The sequence below is a fragment of the Notolepis coatsorum genome (assembly GCF_963971535.1).
Source record: "Notolepis coatsorum genome assembly, chromosome: 5".
In the NCBI taxonomy this organism is placed as follows: domain Eukaryota; kingdom Metazoa; phylum Chordata; class Actinopteri; order Aulopiformes; family Paralepididae; genus Notolepis; species Notolepis coatsorum.
In genome coordinates, this window is record NC_140169.1 from 171,664,858 (window position 1) to 171,684,088 (window position 19,231).

At 42.8% G+C, this 19,231-nt stretch overlaps 1 protein-coding gene across 1 annotated transcript in view; it reads right to left on the bottom strand.

The window, feature by feature from the left end:
* LOC311229322 (ras-related protein Ral-B) overlaps positions 1-17,911 on the bottom strand; it is a 121,752-nt gene extending 103,841 nt beyond the window's left edge. The window contains exon 1 of the mRNA XM_084315398.1: positions 17,787-17,911. The gene's annotated coding sequence lies outside the window, so the exon portion shown is untranslated. The remainder of the gene's footprint in view (positions 1-17,786) is intronic.
* Positions 17,912-19,231: the final 1,320 nt, after the last annotated feature.

A 19,231-nucleotide genomic window follows, 5' to 3' on the forward strand; every position in this document is an offset into this window, starting at 1 on the left:
TACGCATTCAATCAATGTTATAAGACATTGATATCAGGAGCTATCTGTAGCTACTGCTAGCCGGCTAGATGACGTTAAGACAACTATTTAGTTCAATCGGACATTTCGTTTTGAACAGTGAATTAACGTCAGCTAACGCGAGCTAACGGAGGTATCAACATGCACTACAAGACTTGCTGGAGCATTTGTTGATATCAGGAGCTATCGGTAGCTAGCCGGCTAAATACCGTTAGACAATGCCTACTAAAAGTGAATAGTTGACTGGGTCATTTTGTTTAAACAGTAACGATAGCTAGGTAGCTAACGTTAGCTCAGGTCGAATGCACTATCTAGACTCAGCTGTTTACAAACTCTACACGGGTACGGGCGGGGCTAGGGAGGAGGAGCAGTTTGCAGGTCCTGTGCGTCTGAGACAAGCGAGTGAGATATCCACTTGATCAGTTTCCGCGATCGGCGAATATGACTAATTATCGGAATTCCCCGATCGCATATTTATACTAATTATCGGCCGATAACGATCGGTGGCCGATCGATCGGGGCATCCCTAGTAACCATGATGCCGACACTCCTATCTGTCACGGGGGGCCCTTCTAAGCAATGAGCGAGCCGAACCTACTTTCCTTATCTCCAGTAGCATTATTATCACACGTGTCTCGCTCTGGCGCCGCACACACTCATACGGTCCATTTAGAATGATAAGGTCAGTATCTCTGCGGAATGTAGTGTGATTAGTGATGCACGATAATATCGGCCGCCGATATAATATCAGCCGATATGGCGTTTTTTTTACACAGTGGTATCGGTCCGATAAAGATATTTATCTTTCTTTTTATTTTTATTTTTTTTACATGTTTTGGCCTTAAATAGTTTCAAAATATCAGTAATTTCTGAAAATAAGTTCCAAAAGTAAAAAGAAAATGCGTTTTGGAAAATAGTTCTTTATTTGATTATCATAAAAAAGTGTTTTCGATATACATAGATATCGACATCGGTAAATATTGGTATCGGCCAGAACAGCAATATTAATCAGGGTATCTGCAGGTTTAGCCCAGTCAGATTTAAGGCTTTTTAAGACTTTTTAATGCCACTCAGAATTACATTTAATACCAATTTCACAATAACAAAATGGCAAAAATCATGCAACGACACCAATTAGTTTAAGTTTAGGGACACGTTGGTCCAAAGATGTTTATTAAAAAATAACTTGGAAACTTAAAAATCTTGAACTTAAAGGAGTAACTGGATTGGATGAATTTCAACAAAGGGGTGACCAAACATAAATAGCAAATATAGCTATACAAAATATACCAGGGGCCAAGCAGCAAGTGCAACAGCCACATTTCCGTAAGAACACATGATTATCACCATAGGACTGATACCTGTCAGAACACATAACTATTACCACCCTCCCCAGGGTATCAAAAAAGTCAACCAACAAACTAGATTGTTGTACCGGATCTCCTCTCTGGTAAACAAGAATACCCTGAAGACTCTAACAGGAGCACTCATTCAAGGGTACTACGACTATGCTTGCACCTCATGGTACCAAAGCACCTCAAAGGCCCTAAAAACAAGATTACAAACATCACAAAACAAACTGGTCAGACTACTGCTTAACCTCACTCCTAAAACCCACTTTACCGCACCGTAAATGTCCAACACCCCCCCCCCCCCCCCTAATGTACAGTCTCCTCCCCATCATATGTATATATTTTCTGTTAGGATCTCTGGGTAACAGTACTGTATATTTGCATATGTCACAAATGTAACAGTACAGTTACTATGAATTGAAAATGGGGGACCCTGATGTAAACAAGATGAAAGTCTCTCTGGTCTGCATCCCCTTAACAATTGTGTGTATTGATCTGTTATCTGTTAATAAAGTTTTTCATTTATTCATCCAGTCGTTTTGTTTTTGTGGTTTGGTTGAATGAATGAAAACTTTGTTTAACAGATTGCAGAATGGGTACAATACAGTACGGCTCAATACACACAATTGTTAAGGGGATGCAGACCAGAGAAAGACGTTTGTCTTGTTTACATCAGGGTCCCCCATTTTCAATTCATAGTGACATTTATGACACTCAACATACATGACATTTCTGGCATAGGGACATACAGGTATATAGTACCGTTACATTTGTGACATATAAGATATGCAAATATACAGTACTGTTACCCATAGATCCTAACATACATATGATGGGAGGATACTGTACATTAGGAGGGGGTGGGTGGGAGGAAAAAATACATAGTGGGTGACTCTCATCGAACATAAACGTGTCCTTGTTTACATCCGTGAATAGATTATTTTCAAGTTAAGACCTCAGCTTCAAGTGTTGGCGTGGAATGAATGAATGAATGAATGAATGAATGAATGAATGAATGAATGAATGAAAACTTTATTTAACAGATTGCAGAATGGGTACAATACAGTACGGCTCAATACATACAATTGTTAAGGTGATGCAGACCTGAGAAAGACGTTTGTCTTGTTTCCATCAGGGTCCCCCATTTTCAATTCATATAGACATATATGACATACATGACATACAGATAGTCAGTACTGCTACATCTATACATTTATGACATACCAGATTTGCAAATACAGTACTGTTTGTGATACAGAAGGAGTCAAGAAAAGGGAGTATATACATTTGACGTAGAAACTGTACATTGGAGGAGGTTGGGTGGGGGGGGTTGGGTACATTGGGATATTGACAACCATACTGGGTAATTTACATTGGAGGTGGTTGGGGGGGGGCGGGGGGCACACTGTATAAACAAGTAACACTGTACATTGAGGGGGGGGGGGGAGGAGACACTGTACAAACAAACACAATTGTACATTGAACTATTGACAAAACCATACTAGGTAAATGACTGTACATTGGAGGGGGTTGGGTTAGGATATTTACAGGGGCCAGTGTTGAATTGCAGTCTCCCGTAGGTGTCCCTTGAGAGAGGTTTTGAAAGTGGGTAGTGATCCACATTCCTTTACAGCTTTGGGTAGGGCGTTCCACATTGATGTGGCATAATTGCGAAACGTGTTTAGTCCCTTATTTGAGCCGAATCTGGGTTTAACATGATTTGTGGAGCTCCCTCTGGTGTTGTGATCGTGGTATTCACTGACCTTTGGGAAGTATTTTGACATGTACATGGGTACCTTGGTCGTGTAGTGTATCTTGTAGACCAGGCCCATTGCAAATTGTTGTACTCTGTCGTCTACTCTAAGCCATCCTAGGTTGTCAAAGTGGGCAGGGGTGAGGTGGGTTCTAGGAGTAAGGTCAAGCAGTAGTCTGACCAGTTTGTTTTGAGATGTTTGTAATTTTGTTTTTAGCGCCTTTGAGGTGCTTTGGTACCATGAGGTGCAAGCATAGTCGTAGTACCCCTGAATGAGTGCTCCTGCCAGAGTCTTCAGGGTGTTCTTGTTTACCAGAGAGGAGATCCGGTACAAGAATCGAGTTCGTTGGTTGACTTTTTTTATTACATTGGATGCCATTTTGTCACAGGAGAGATTAGCCTCTAGGATGGAACCCAGGTAGGTAATTTCATTTTTCCTTGTGACAATATTGTCACCCACTGTAACTGAGAAGCCGTCGGTCTTGCTGAGTTTGTTATTTGAACCGAAGAGAATGGACTCTGTTTTGCCCATGTGTAATGATAGTTTGTTATCAGCGAGCCATATGCAGATTCTGCCTAGTTCCGAGCTGAGGGTTTTTTCAACCTGTAACTTGTTCTTGTCAGAGACCAGCAGGGCTGAGTCGTCCGCAAACAGGAGCCGCATGTTATCCAGACTTCTGTTGGTGCAGATGTTATAGTCCTACCTGAGATGGCGGGGCCGAAAAGAAATTCGAAATAGTAGTTTGCAGGCGCCGTTTTTGCAGAGGTACGCTTAGCGCTGCTCAGCATGTGCAACTCGACTGCTCTTTTTTTGTTGTTGCAGCGAGCCTCGTAATGGTCTTTGACTTTGACTGGGACCAACCATGGCGCAAACAGTGGATTGTCGAGCCAGTTCTCGTTAAATTGGCACTTTCCCATATTAACGAGTGCAAATGCTAAACTAAACGTAACGTTATCGCTTCCGCTTCGCCTTGCTAACGTTAGCTAGACTCCACTGAAATTGTTCCCGGCCAACATACAGACCTGTGTTGGTTCCGCCCCATTCCGGTCTGCGTGATGCTACAACGCGGTCAATAAAAACTCCCGACTTTATCTCCCGTTAACCGTACTTCCCCAGATTTCATAATAAAACATGACATGGCATTTTATCTTTCCTTTCTATGGCATTTTTAAGACCTCTGAAAATGGATTTAAGACATTTTAAGACAAACTAAGGCCTTAATTATTGATAAACCAATTTAAGACTTTTTAAGACTTTTTAAGGATCCGCGGACACCCTGATTAATATCGGTATCGGCCACAATTTTCACATCGGAGGTGCATCACTAAATTTCTGTAGTGACGATGACGAACATATGGGCCATCTTCCAGTGCTGGCTGGGGCCACCAACTCTTCCTCTCTGGGGCCATGCTGGGACATGTAGTGAGAAGAACTAGCATTTCAAACGCTTTCACACATTAGAGAGAGAGAAAGAGAAAGAGAAAGAGAAAGAGAGAGAGAGATGGGAAGATGCATCAAGCCAAGGAAGCTAACAGATTCATAATGAAAAAAAATAGCAATAAGGAGATCCCAAACCCCCATGTTCTCCTCCTTCCTTATCAGAGCCAGCAGAGCCGGAGTGGGAGTGAAGCTAAGTAGGGCTATACAGCACCTGGGTGCCAAACGTGAGTTATAGCTAAAGCTTGGCCTTCCACGCTGGATGATGGATAAGGGAATGGAGGGAGGAATGGAGAGAGAGCAGCATAGTTTCTCTAGTGTCAGACATGATGTTTTCACAGGCCAGGCCCTGGTCGGTGGTGGTGCCCTGCTCCGATCTCCAATGGCCACAGGGCCAACAAATATCTCATTCATCACCCCGCGGGCCCTAGATAGGAGCCGACACTCAATCCAAATATATAGCTCCCAGCTTCCCTCCCCGCCGACACAAAGCAAGACGATTGATGGGCGCGCGGTGCACTTCGCTCCGCCCCTCCATCTCCCCCCATCGCTCTCACAGGGCAACTCTTTCCAAGCCCCATAAAAAAAAGGCCTTATGTTTGTCTCTTCACCCCCATCCTCCACTACTTCCACTGCCAACGTCGTTAGCAGATGGTTTTGTGACTCCGAGACCGTTATTATGAACTGATCTTCCAAATGACGAGGAGGCCCAGGGAACGCAGCCAGGTCGCAGAGAGAAAGCTTGTTAGAAAATGAAACACGAAAAGACAAGAAAAGTACACTGGGTTCTTTTGAGATGAGCCGGGCCGGCGTGAGTCGAGATGAAAAATCTAAACTGTGGAAAGCATAACACACACGGTGGAATGTGAAGCCTCTCAGACAATACTTGTCATATTCTAATAACTCATCATAACAGGAAGTAACAAGAGGGATTAGTGCGAGGAAGCCTGGGATAAACAGCCAGAGTGTCTTGGAAAAGGGCCCAGATCAGCTCCATTCTCAAGACCTCTCCCCACCTTCGATGACGTAGGGCTGGCTAGAGGGTCGTAGTAGCACGCCAGGCAGAGAGAACTGTATGTTCACTACGTGCAGGGGTGCAGTCGTAATATCAGAACTGCCTGGACGCCACGTGCACGCGCATACATGTTCCCTCGCGTGTGCACAGACCAGCTCAAGCAAACCCCCCACAGGGCTTGTATTTTGGTCTTGCACTTCTTTCTTTGTTATGCTATGCAAAGACTAGGTGATAAGTGCCGGGTACTTGGCGCACGGCGCGACAGTAAAGTGAAAGTTGTGAACGCATTTTTGTGTGCGAGCGCGACGCGCGTGCACATCCGTGCGCGCACTTCTGCTCAGCGAACTGCTAGGATGGCGTGGTACCGAGTGGTACCACCACTGCATCACTGACTACGTGCACAGCCTAATACAGCTGTGTTGTTGTTGTTTAGAGTATAAAGTTTCCATACTACTACACACATAATTAGGCTATATCCCTCAGAGACAAAACACTACAGACACAGACATATCCCAAGAGGGAATTGACAGTGCAGTTTCTGCACCCCACCCCTGGAACAGGTAAGAGATCAGTGCCTTGCTTACAGACACTTTTGACAAGGGGAGACGCATTGGCTATCGCAGGGGTTGAACCTGCAAGTGTGACCTTCCTCTATCCCCCATGCCACCCTGCCGCTCCTTAGCGAAATGGTTACAATGTTGCAATTGCTAGCGTTGTTATCTCAGATTAACGGTATAATCACAAACACAAACTCAACATGTATGAACCCACATTTTTCAACAAAAGACACATTCCTGAACACTGCGAGAGAAAGAATGTCTTCAAACATGCCCTCTGTCATGAAGTTGTGTCAAAGCACCAGTGCAAACCTCATTGCAGGATTATTTTTGTGTGTGTGTGTGTGTGTGTGTGTGGGAATGTAACTAGGGATGGCATGATACCACTTTTTCATGTCCGATACTGATATCACAGCCATGAGTATCTGCCGATACCAATACCCATCGGATACTGTTCCCCCCGCTCTTAAAAACAAAAACCTGTGTTTGTTTAACACATCCAGTGCCGTTCACGAGAGGTCGCTGTGGGCCGTGTGTGCCAGCGCTTTAATGAATGGGGATACATGCCGGTGTTTGCAGTGCTAAAACTATATTAAATATTATAGCTATGGATCTAATAATATAGTCGATTGTCATTGAGTTTCTTCCGGTCAAAAACAGATAATTTTGTTCATCCATACATTCCCGTTTTATACCGTGGTGAATATTCAGTTTTAGAGTAATTCTGTGTAATCCCAGGAAACGCTGCTAAGCAACGTTTACTGCATTTCACTAGAAATCGTGCCATTCCTCGCTTGGATCAACAATCAATCTGAAATCAATGCTATATTATCTATTATGTTTCATCATGCATGCATGAAAGGGCGGGTGGGGGTGGGGGGGTTCTATGCTTCGATCGTCACCAACGGCATACGTTGTGGTGTAACGTTACAATAACACTTTCGGATCACAACGAAGCATGTACTGCAAAAAGGCGGGCCGCACCGCCAAAGCAATGGTAGGGGAAACACTGAATAGAAAGAAACCCTATCGCTACCAGTCTACTAAGAAGACAAGAGAAAGAAACCAGGATCCCTACCAGTCTACTGAGAAGACAAGAGAAAAAAACCTGATCACCTTCAGATTACCAGAGGAGTAATTACTCTACCTCCGAGTCCTGAGCCACTCTCGCCCCTGATTTATTGGAGCCTATTGTTTCCATCTGCATTCCGGATAGGGTCTTTATAAGACCTATGAATGAGCAGCGGACAGGGGTCACGTCGTGGAGAGATGCTAATCTTGTTCTTGGAAATGAAACAAGGATCTGATAGGAGCCGTCAGATGCCTTCCCCTGGAGACAGGCGGACGGCGGGAATGTGAATCCTAAAGTCCACAGCACCACTCTGAAACTCTTCTAAGCACGGGGGGAGCCAAGCGATCACAAATAAGTCTCCCTCAGGGTTCCCGCTGTGCTGGAATCAGCTGTGTATAAGCTCACAATTTCCTTAAAGAGGGATTATATGGCAATGTCAGACATGTGAAGAATGCATGTCTGCTCTACTAAACAATACACTGGTTGACTTGAGTTTATCATAACAAAATAGGGGTATAATGATGCGACCTCACAACGATTCGATTCGATTACGATTCTTCAGGCAACGATTCAATGCATCATGAAATCTCTTCATTTGACCACGATTCAATTCGATTCGATTCGATTAATTTTCTATCAGTTAATTGATTCCCCAAAAAATGTTGAATACACAAATGTGGCTGGGGGAACTGATTCACTCCGCATGAATGGACTATAGGTCAATAAAAACATACAATTAATTCGAATTAATCGATTAATTTCGATTATAATTGATTCTAATATATTCAAATCGATGCATCAAATCAAACACATTAGAATCGATGCATTCCGATTAATCGATGCATCGTTACACCCCTATAACAAAATATTGTTTATTTACTTATAGAGACCTTTATAATCCATTTACCTTTTGGCAGGACCTTTTAATGACAATAAAAACAAACAATTATATTGCTGTGTTCTTTAACCCTTGTCCTGAAGATCCATATAACTTAATTTTGAAAATGTTTGAAAATGGCAAAATAATTGGTAATTTGGTTGAAACAATTAAACATTCAGTAAAATTGTGTTTTTCAATCTCATTGCATTATTCTACAGAAGAATAAAATTGCCCAAAATGGTAGAACTGTTGCTGTTATGAAAATGATGACTAAAGCCTTTTTGATCGCTATCCTCCCTGTATATCAATTATCAAGTCAACAGAATTAAACCATTTCACATCCAACCTGCTTACCTGAAAACATTGCTACTCGGGTTATCAGTGAGTTAGTCTGTCAATTGTCAATAGTTGTCAATCAACTAGCTAGCCCACACAAGTAATGAAACTTGTTCGCTACAATTTAGTTGATTTTAGTAGTTCAAAAACATCCACAGCAACACATCACCTGCTAGCACAGGTTAGCCAATGGTAATCTAATCTGTCATAATGTTTATTTACCATAGCAACCAATCACCACATGGATCGGGCAGCGGTTCCCAAACTTTTTTGGCCGTCACCTGCCGACCTAGCTCGCGCACCCCCCAATGCAAACATAAAAAATAATAAATAAATAAGTCCAGAGACTCCGTGCTGCTGCTGACTTTAAATCAAATAGGTGTCTGTGGGCAGTCAGCCGACATTAATAAACAACAGTGTGTTATAATCACATTTTTATGAGCTAACGAATTCGGTTATATTGGACATTTGTATTAATTATATCAAGCGAATAACTGAGAAATTTGGCAGAGAGAGACGGCAACATTATCGTGAAATATAAACGTTGCATGATGACTATTATATCTCCGCCTCCCAGTCCCAACGAAGAACATACCAATAGTATGCAACGGCAGAGCTGCAGAGCTCAGCAGCGCGCCCCACCCAACAGCTGAATTGCCAATGGCTGAATTGGAGTATTGCACTGTGCGCGCACAACTGTCTGCTCTGCGGCTGCATGCTTCTCGCAAATCTAGCTCTCGCTGCCAAACCAAATTAATCTCGACATCGCTTCACCAATAGTCGTTATCAGAACACTACACACATATCATAATCGTTGTCATTATTACCCTGTTTTCTTGGTGGAGGGCCGGGCTGTTGTGTCTGTGCTCCAGCTGTCATCATCACTCTCTGTCTCCACTCTAACGCTGCTCTCGCCTCCAATTCCTCCTGTCCTCTTTCATTACTTTTATTTACTTTAGATTCACCTGACAGTTTCCCTGTTTTTAGCCAGCTCTGCATGTTGTAAGTGCCACAATCCCGCGCTGGTCCCGCGCTTTTGGCAGGAAGTTATTATGTGCACTGGCTCACGCGCTCACTACTGTCATCGGCCCGCTGTTAAGCCCGCATATAGGAGACCTGAGGAGACAGACTCCAGGCAGAGCGGAGCGCATCAGCACAGACTAAGCGCACCTCGCCCGAGACATTGTTTATTATTATTATTATTAAAACGTATGTTTTTTATTAAAACGTTTCTTGAATTTCATGATTTACACAGTGAAAATCCCCATTTGAAATAATGTATATTAGTTATATATTTATTAGTAAAATAACGCCATTAGCCTTTTCATGTCACGCACCACCTAGAGCAGTGTTTCTCAAAGTGGGGGGCGCGCCCCCCAGGGGGGGCGCAGAGGCATGACAGGGGGGGCTTGAGATTTATTAAAAAAAGAAAAGAAAAAAATGTATTACAGAAAATTATAAGTAAAGTGCTATCTGTTGCAGCTGCACTGTTCTCCATGTAAATACCATTTCTCAAAATCTGAAAATCATTATTTAATAAAACACAGAAAAGGATCACCAAGTTACTCTGGATAAAAAAATTACTTTACAGACAACATTGAGACAAAGCTTCCTGACACATCTCCATCCAAACTCTTGGAAGAACTCTTTGAAATCTCATCTGATACCACCTAGAGCTAGTTTCAGAGTGTGGTGCTGAGTACCAAGTATCTCATCTCATGGCCCACCAAGTATCTCATGATGTAGCAGTTAAGGTGTTGATACCATTCAGCACCACATACAGTATCTGTGTGAAGCTGGCTTTTCATCCATGACAGCTCTGAAAACAAAATATAGGGCCAATTTGAAAGGTCACGATATTGGTGTTATTTCAATAAATTTAAACATGGCCCATTTCATGACTATTTTGTTGGGGCGGGGGGAGGCCCAAAATATTTTGGTCCGCCAAAGGGGGGCCTGACAGAAAAAGTTTGAGAATGCACTGACCTAGAGGTAGCTCGCGCACCCCTTGCACCACAGTTTGGGAACCACTGGGCTAGAGAACAGAATATAGAATAATTAGGCATCATTATTTTCAAACTACATTATTCAGTAGATGATGAATTATCTTTCCTCTTTCCCGTAACAGCATACATTAAAGTGCAGTCACCACTGTGCTGTTTGCATGGAAAGAGAGAGGGTGTGTGTGTGGCTTCCCATATGCTGGCCTCCACCCATCTCTCTCTGTCTGATCCACACACACACACACACACACACACACACAGACAGACAGACAGACAGACAGACAGACAGACAGACAGACAGACAGACAGACAGACAGACAGACAGACAGACAGACAGACAGACAGACAGACAGACAGACAGACAGACAGACAGACAGACAGACAGACAGACAGACAGACAGACAGACAGACAGACAGACAGACAGACAGACAGACAGACAGACAGACAGACAGACAGACAGACAGACAGACAGACAGACAGACAGACAGACAGACAGACAGACAGACAGACAGACAGACAGACAGACAGACAGACAGACAGACAGACAGACAGACAGACAGACAGACAGACAGACAGACAGACAGACAGACAGACAGACAGACAGACAGACAGACAGACAGACAGACAGACAGACAGACAGACAGACAGACAGACAGACAGACAGACAGACAGACAGACAGACAGACAGACAGACAGACAGACAGACAGACAGACAGACAGACAGACAGACAGACAGACAGACAGACAGACAGACAGACAGACAGACAGACAGACAGACAGACAGACAGACAGACAGACAGACAGACAGACAGACAGACAGACAGACAGACAGACAGACAGACAGACAGACAGACAGACAGACAGACAGACAGACAGACAGACAGACAGACAGACAGACAGACAGACAGACAGACAGACAGACAGACAGACAGACAGACAGACAGACAGACAGACAGACAGACAGACAGACAGACAGACAGACAGACAGACAGACAGACAGACAGACAGACAGACAGACAGACAGACAGACAGACAGACAGACAGACAGACAGACAGACAGACAGACAGACAGACAGACAGACAGACAGACAGACAGACAGACAGACAGACAGACAGACAGACAGACAGACAGACAGACAGACAGACAGACAGACAGACAGACAGACAGACAGACAGACAGACAGACAGACAGACAGACAGACAGACAGACAGACAGACAGACAGACAGACAGACAGACAGACAGACAGACAGACAGACAGACAGACAGACAGACAGACAGACAGACAGACAGACAGACAGACAGACAGACAGACAGACAGACAGACAGACAGACAGACAGACAGACAGACAGACAGACAGACAGACAGACAGACAGACAGACAGACAGACAGACAGACAGACAGACAGACAGACAGACAGACAGACAGACAGACAGACAGACAGACAGACAGACAGACAGACAGACAGACAGACAGACAGACAGACAGACAGACAGACAGACAGACAGACAGACAGACAGACAGACAGACAGACAGACAGACAGACAGACAGACAGACAGACAGACAGACAGACAGACAGACAGACAGACAGACAGACAGACAGACAGACAGACAGACAGACAGACAGACAGACAGACAGACAGACAGACAGACAGACAGACAGACAGACAGACAGACAGACAGACAGACAGACAGACAGACAGACAGACAGACAGACAGACAGACAGACAGACAGACAGACAGACAGACAGACAGACAGACAGACAGACAGACAGACAGACAGACAGACAGACAGACAGACAGACAGACAGACAGACAGACAGACAGTAAGGCTGAGCCCGAACCCTGTTTTTAGGGTTCGAACGTTCGCCAGGGTTTATCGAACGAACGTTCGTTTTTTTTTAAAAATTTAATAATTTATTTTTTCATTTTTTTAATAATAATTTTTTTTTTTATTGTATTATTATAGATCCTACAGAGGGCGGCATTGCATAGTCTATTGGTGAAAAACATGTTGTTTACAGTGGTGGCTGTTCATGTAAACATGTAATTAAACAAAGCACTCAGAAGAAAATAAACAAGCTACTGAATCAAAGTATGATAAACAATAGCCCTTGCAGTCACGTAAGGGGCTAGATAAACAAATGCATTAGTTTTGTGGCATTAACGTTATGAATGAATTAATTAATGAATGAATGAATGAATGAAAACTTTATTTAACAGATTGCAGAATGGGTACAATACAGTACGGCGCAATACACACAACACGCCTGCCGCCCGTCCGCCCTAACACCGTTCCGAGGTAGACGGTGGACGGGTCTGTCCACCGTGCGCCTGCTGTTGTTTCCAACGCAACCACCTCCCGCCATGAAGCTCGCGCTCCGTGGCCGAAAAAGGATGGTATTCATTAATGATCCTTCTGCAGGTTCACCTACGGAAACCTTGTTACCGATTACTTCCTCGGCGGGGAGCTAACTACGGCTCCCCAGTAGCTACGGTAAGTCTGTTGAGGCTTGCCGATTGGTGGTAACAGCAGAGGCGGGTGCAAGCGGTGTGACGTAATTGGCAGAATCGCCTGTCAATCAAAATAGAGCTCTGGTTGAGAAATAGTATCCCGCTGCAGCCCGGCAGACCATACTGGTTGAGCCGAGCGCCTCGCATTCACATCACCTCAACCCCGTGCGCATCCTTTATTTTTTTTTTCACCGAACGTTCGAACCTATTAATTAAAGTCCGAATGTCAGCGTAACGAACGAATGTTCGAACGTTCGAACGTTCGGGCTCAGCCTTAACAGACAGACAGATTGATTAACACAAAGACACAAGTACACGCGATAAGGGCGCTAGTCCACACATCATAGCATTCTGTTAAGCGCTATCAGCTCAGTGTAAAAGTTACACCCAGCAGCAACAACTTCTACTGGTGGCAGAGGAAGATAGCAGAAGTCACAAAAATGTTTATAAAATTAAAAATACATCATACAATCATCATACAACACAAGCTATGTGATGACAAGCATTGAGAGTAGAGATGGGCATAGATTTTAGAATAGTCATTAAATAAAATAAAAAATCCAAATGTATATGAGACTCTTGTTTCGTCTTAAAAAATATTTATCTCCCTTGTTTTTACCAGCACATGTCTACTGTATTGAGAGGGGAGCCCTATTAACTGTTACACAGCTGAACGGCATGCTGGGTACAGCTTGCTAGCTAGCCAGGGAGCCTATATTTGAATACCAACGGAGTTGTGCGTTTTGCGAATCTGATTGGCCACTGACGTTTCTGGTCATGTGACATGTGCACCAATCGTGTGACATTAAGTTCTTTCGACGGTTAAGCTTAGGCACTCTTTCAAAGTTGGTTAAGGTTAGAGTTTGTCTTAGAGCAGGGGTCAGGAACCTTTTTGACTGGGAGAGCCATAAAAGCCAAATATTTCTAAATATATTTCATTGAGAGCCATATAGTATTTTTAACGTATAATAAATTAAATATGTCTTACTTTTAATTCGACTTCTGGTGCTGCATGATTTTGCTGATGGCCTTGTAATCTGGTTCATACGTGCTGAGGTTGAGCTTCATGCAGGCGTTGAGGCTTCCATCAGTTAAACGTGAGCGTAGGTTGGTCTTAATGTTCCTCATATGCGAGAATGACTGCCCATATGCATATGTAGAGCCAAACATGGTCAATACGGCAATACTCACGCTGCATTGTGTGGTATGTCACAGGAAGCTCGTTCCAAGTTTTAAGAATCAGCTGGTCTTCAGGTTGAAGATTTTAAATTTCTGTCCACTTGTGTTCCCTCGCCAGCTCTGCTCGCTATATCTTCAGCTACAGATACTATTAGCTGTATCTTCCAAACTAATTTCTGTTTACTTTAAAATGACACAGTATTATTAAGAAATATCACAAGTATTAATTTTTTTTTTTTTTTTTTTTTTTTTTTTTTTTTTTTAATTCTGGGAGCCATATGCTGTCACTAGAAGAGCCATATATGGCTCGCGAGCCATAGGTTCCCGACCCCTGTCTTAGAGCATGGCGATAGAACGCCAGCCCTGATTCCAAACTCTAACCGTAACCAACTTCGAAAGAGTCGCCTAAGCTTAACCAGTGATAAACTAGGCGTTCTAGGTAGTTTGCAGGCTGTTCGACGCGGAAATGGGCTAAGACACAGCTCGTCATGCGATTGGGCGCACATGTCACATGACCAGAAACGTCAGTGGCCAATCAGATTCACAAAACGCACAACTCTGTTGGTATTCGAATAGACGCAGCCAGGTAGCATAACAGTCTGTTAACAGCTGGGAGAACAGAAAAGAGAAAGAGATGTTGCGACTCCCAAATATCTAGCTGTTAGCAATGACACTTATCTCACATTAACTATTAAGTCAAAACAAAACCATACGTTAATGCGGAAGCTCAGACATTTCAAGCATTAACAATGTAACTTTCGGAATGAATGCTTTTGTTCCTGGAAATAACGTTAGCCTATCTAGCTGTTTGCAAAGACAGCAACCAGCTAGCTCGCTTGACTGATTATCTCACATTTGCTATTAACTCATTCTCTGCCACGCTGGCCGCGCATCCTGCGGTTAGTAGGCCGGCTTTTCGTGACTGTTTTCGCAATAATTCATGATCTTTGCAGAGCTATTTGTATATTCTATATTATAGCTATGGGGAAAATGGTATGGCTCATTTGACAAACTATTTGCAGTACAGCATGTAAAAAGGCGTTCATTTCTACACACTGTAGTTTGTAGTTTATTACACGCTGAACATCGCCCATTTCCGAAATAATCTAGTCTTTTTCCATAGATCGCGAGATAGGACGCTTTATGTGCAATAAGCCCAAATCGTTCTGGTTGATTCCCTGAACCCCCAAATAAAAGGTATATAACATGTACATAATGTACCTTCACAAAATCATCATGGGGGTCTTACCCCGAAAATCCAATCGTTAGAAAAAGCCTTGTTTATGACCGGTACATAAACATGTTCCACGTTCGGTAAAATAGACATAGGGGGTCCTTACCGTAGCCAGAAGGTAATCCAAAAAGAATAATTCCAATGATCCCATCGGCGATCGCGATTACAAGTTTATATGTAATTAATTACGCATGTTTACTCGACACTAGGTTTTGAGGCGAGCGGTTCTGCTAGCGATCGCTTTGAAAGAGCTCCTCCCCCACAGAGCCAGTCTCGATGCCTCAATGCATTCAATGACAATAATGATGCCTTCCTATCCGAGTTCAAATGGTAGACGATACTGCCATCTGGTGATATTCGAAGTTCAAGCGTATGTGGCTGTGCCAAAATTATTCAGATAGCTCCGGGCGAGTCTGTAGCGCGGGGATCAAAGGAAAAAGATCAAACGATCTAATAACGTATACATGATTGGCGTTCAACGCATAACGCATGGTGAGCAAACACATATATATACGTGGATGGTGCAGATTGAGTTAAATAACAACAAAATCTATGTTAACGTGTGTGTGTGGGGGGGGGGGGTTAATTAGTAGTTGAATAGTTCCTAGTGACTATTGAATAGAAATGTTGTGAGTTTTGCCCATCCCTAATTGAAAGGGTAATGCTGACTAGGCATATCTTTCTTAATTAAAAGATCAGAAACAACCCTTAAAAAAAAGAAGGTATCATGGTATTTCCAAAGAAATCTATTAGTCTATTCTATTTTCCAAAGTGATGAAATGATCATGGTTGGAATTGGATTATACCATAGTCTTATTTAAACCGGGTAGTTTTTCTGGGGGGAAACTAACCTCTGAAAAGTAAAAAATAAAGTATGAAAATAAAGTATCCTACCCCCCACCACCTCTACCATACAAAGAAGCCTCCTCTAAGCGCAACGTTGGTTCACTTTGTGGGTTAACATTTGGGGGATTTGTATCGAGATTATAAACAATATGCAACCAGTAACTAGTTATTGTAGAGGTAACGTTATCTTCTCAAAACTACTACGGTGCAACTTTAAATAGCAAACATAAATAGTCCATGGCAGAGTACCATATTTAATTCTTTATACAATGGGCAGCACCATGGTAAAACTGCAAATACCATGATATGTTATGATGAATTGAAAATGGGGGGACCCTGATGTAAACAAGACGAAAGTCTTTCTCTGGTCTGCATCCCCTTAACAATTGTGTGTATTGAGCTGTGTACTGTATTGTACCCATTCTGCAATCTGTTAATACAATTTTCAATCAATCAATACATAACTAAGGGAAAACATTATCAAGCTGCTGTCCCAAAAGGAGGTATTTCTGTGTTGACACTAGTAGTGACCCATTTTCACAGGGGTATTACAGCATGTCCGTTACACCCTTATACCACAGCAGTAACTACTAATGCATTGCTAAGATGGTGGGGCAAACAAAACAAAAAAAACACACAACGTTATTATGGAAACAAAGTTTTTGCTGACATATCAGTTTACACTAAAGCAAAACAATGAGCCACCAGGGTGTGTCACCTCCTAAGGGTTAAAGTGTTAACGGGATAGATAGCCTACACGAGCCTACTACTCAGCACTGCAGCATTAGGCTTAGCTACCACATTGGCAAATAACTGACACATTTGATCATATTTGTTTTCATGCATATAGTTGGTTTGCCTATGGCTCTCTTGCTGGGTGCAGATCTGTCTAGATTAGATTCAAGGATCTCCCCAAACGGAGACGTCGGCTTTCCCCAACTTATATTATACAGACAGACAGTGACGATCAACAGAACATGATCACAAAAAGAAGCTATCATCATTATCAAGCTTGATCGGGGGGAAAGAGGCCTATTATTAATGATGTATAGCCGCATTAGCCGGTTATTATAAACCAAACCGGCTATAGTTTCGAAACCAGACTCCATTCACAAACCATACCACACAATCGATAACAGATCGGAGGTCAAGCTATAGACTGGTTTAATTAAATGAACACAACATCAAATCATTAGAAGTATCTAGTTACGAGAAGAAGGCATCATTTGTTGAATGATCGATCCCCGGCCATGCTGCCGCCCGCTACAATGTATCAAACAATAATCAACAAGGACACATAATATTGTCCACATCAGTGATCATTCACATTCCACGGTTGAGTTACATTATGGATACAAAAAAGCTACATAGCATGCGAGACAAAAGCGATCAGACACGTAAAGTTAAAGTTAAAACTGATTAGTGGATTATTATTTCTATCAGTTGCTGTGATACTGTAGGTATTTTGTCTGTACGCCCTTCTTTCACACTCAGTCTGAGGAATGTAATATTCTTACTAGACAATATTTGAGGGAAAACACAGGGTAATGACGTATTTAAATGAGATAGATATTTACAAGACCTTACCGAAGCAAGAACTGTGGACTTCTCCCCTTGCTTGATGTTATCTTGACGAGTGCATTAATGGAGCATACCGAGGCACAGATCTGCCAATAATGAATGTTACTGACCGCTGCAACAAGAAACCCCACCTTCCGGATGTGAAGCATGCAGCGTGGAACCTGTTGTCAAGCAGCGAGCAACATAAGCATTTTGACTTCCGGTCAGGATCCTTCGAAATAAAAGCTCCCGTTCAAACTCGATCAAATCATGAATGAATTAATGAAAACTTTATTTAACAGATTGCAGAATGGGTACAATACAGTACGGCTCAATACACACAATTGTTAAGGGGATGCAGACCTGAGAAAGACGTTAGTCTTGTTTCCATCAGGGTCCCCCATTTTCAATTCATATAGACATTTATGACATACACAACATACATGACATTTATGGCATAGGGACATAGGTATTTAGTACTGATACATTTGTGACATAAACGGTATTCAAATATACAGTACTGTTACCCCTAGATCCTGACAGAGTATATACATATGATGGGGAGGGGACTGTACATTAGGAGGGGGTGGGTGGGTGGGAGAGAGATATACATACGGCGGGGAGGGAATATATACATGCAGTGGGGAGGAGACTGTCTGTTAGGACTGGGAGGTGGTGGGGGTTTTGGGCATTTACGGTGGCCAGTTTCGAATTGCAGCCTCCCGTAGGTGCTCTTTAAGAGCTGTTTTGAATGTGGGTAGGGATTCACATTCCTTTACAGCTTTAGGTAGGGCGTTCCACATTGATGTGGCATAATTGCGAAACGTATTTAGTCCCTTGTTTGAGCCGAATCTGGGTTTAACATGATTTGTTGAGCTCCCTCTGGTGTAGTGGTTGTGGTATTCACTGACCTTTGGGAAGTATTTTGACATGTACATGGGTACCTTAGTCGTATAGTGTATCTTGTAGACCAGGCCCATTGCAAGTTGCTGTACTCTGTCGTCTACTCTAAGCCATCCTAGGTTGTCAAAGTGGGCAGGGGTGAGGTGGGTTCTGGGGGTAAGGTCAAGTAGTAGTCTGACCAGTTTGTTTTGTGATGTTTGTAATTTTGTTTTAAGCGCCTTTGAGGTGCTTTGGTACCATGAGGTGCACGCATAGTCGTAGTACCCTTGAATGAGTGCTCCTGCCAGAGTCTTCAAGTCAAGTCAAGTCAAGAGTTGTATTTGTCACGGCATACAATGAATGAATGAAAACTTTATTTAACAGATTACAGAATGTACAATACAGTACGGCTCAATACATGCAGACCAGAGAAAGACTTTCGTCTTGTTTACATCAGGGTCCCCCATTTTCAATTCATTGACATTTATGACATACACAACATACATGACATTTATGGCATAGGGACATACATGACATACAGGTATTTAGTACTGTTACATTTGTGACATATACGATATGCAAATATACAG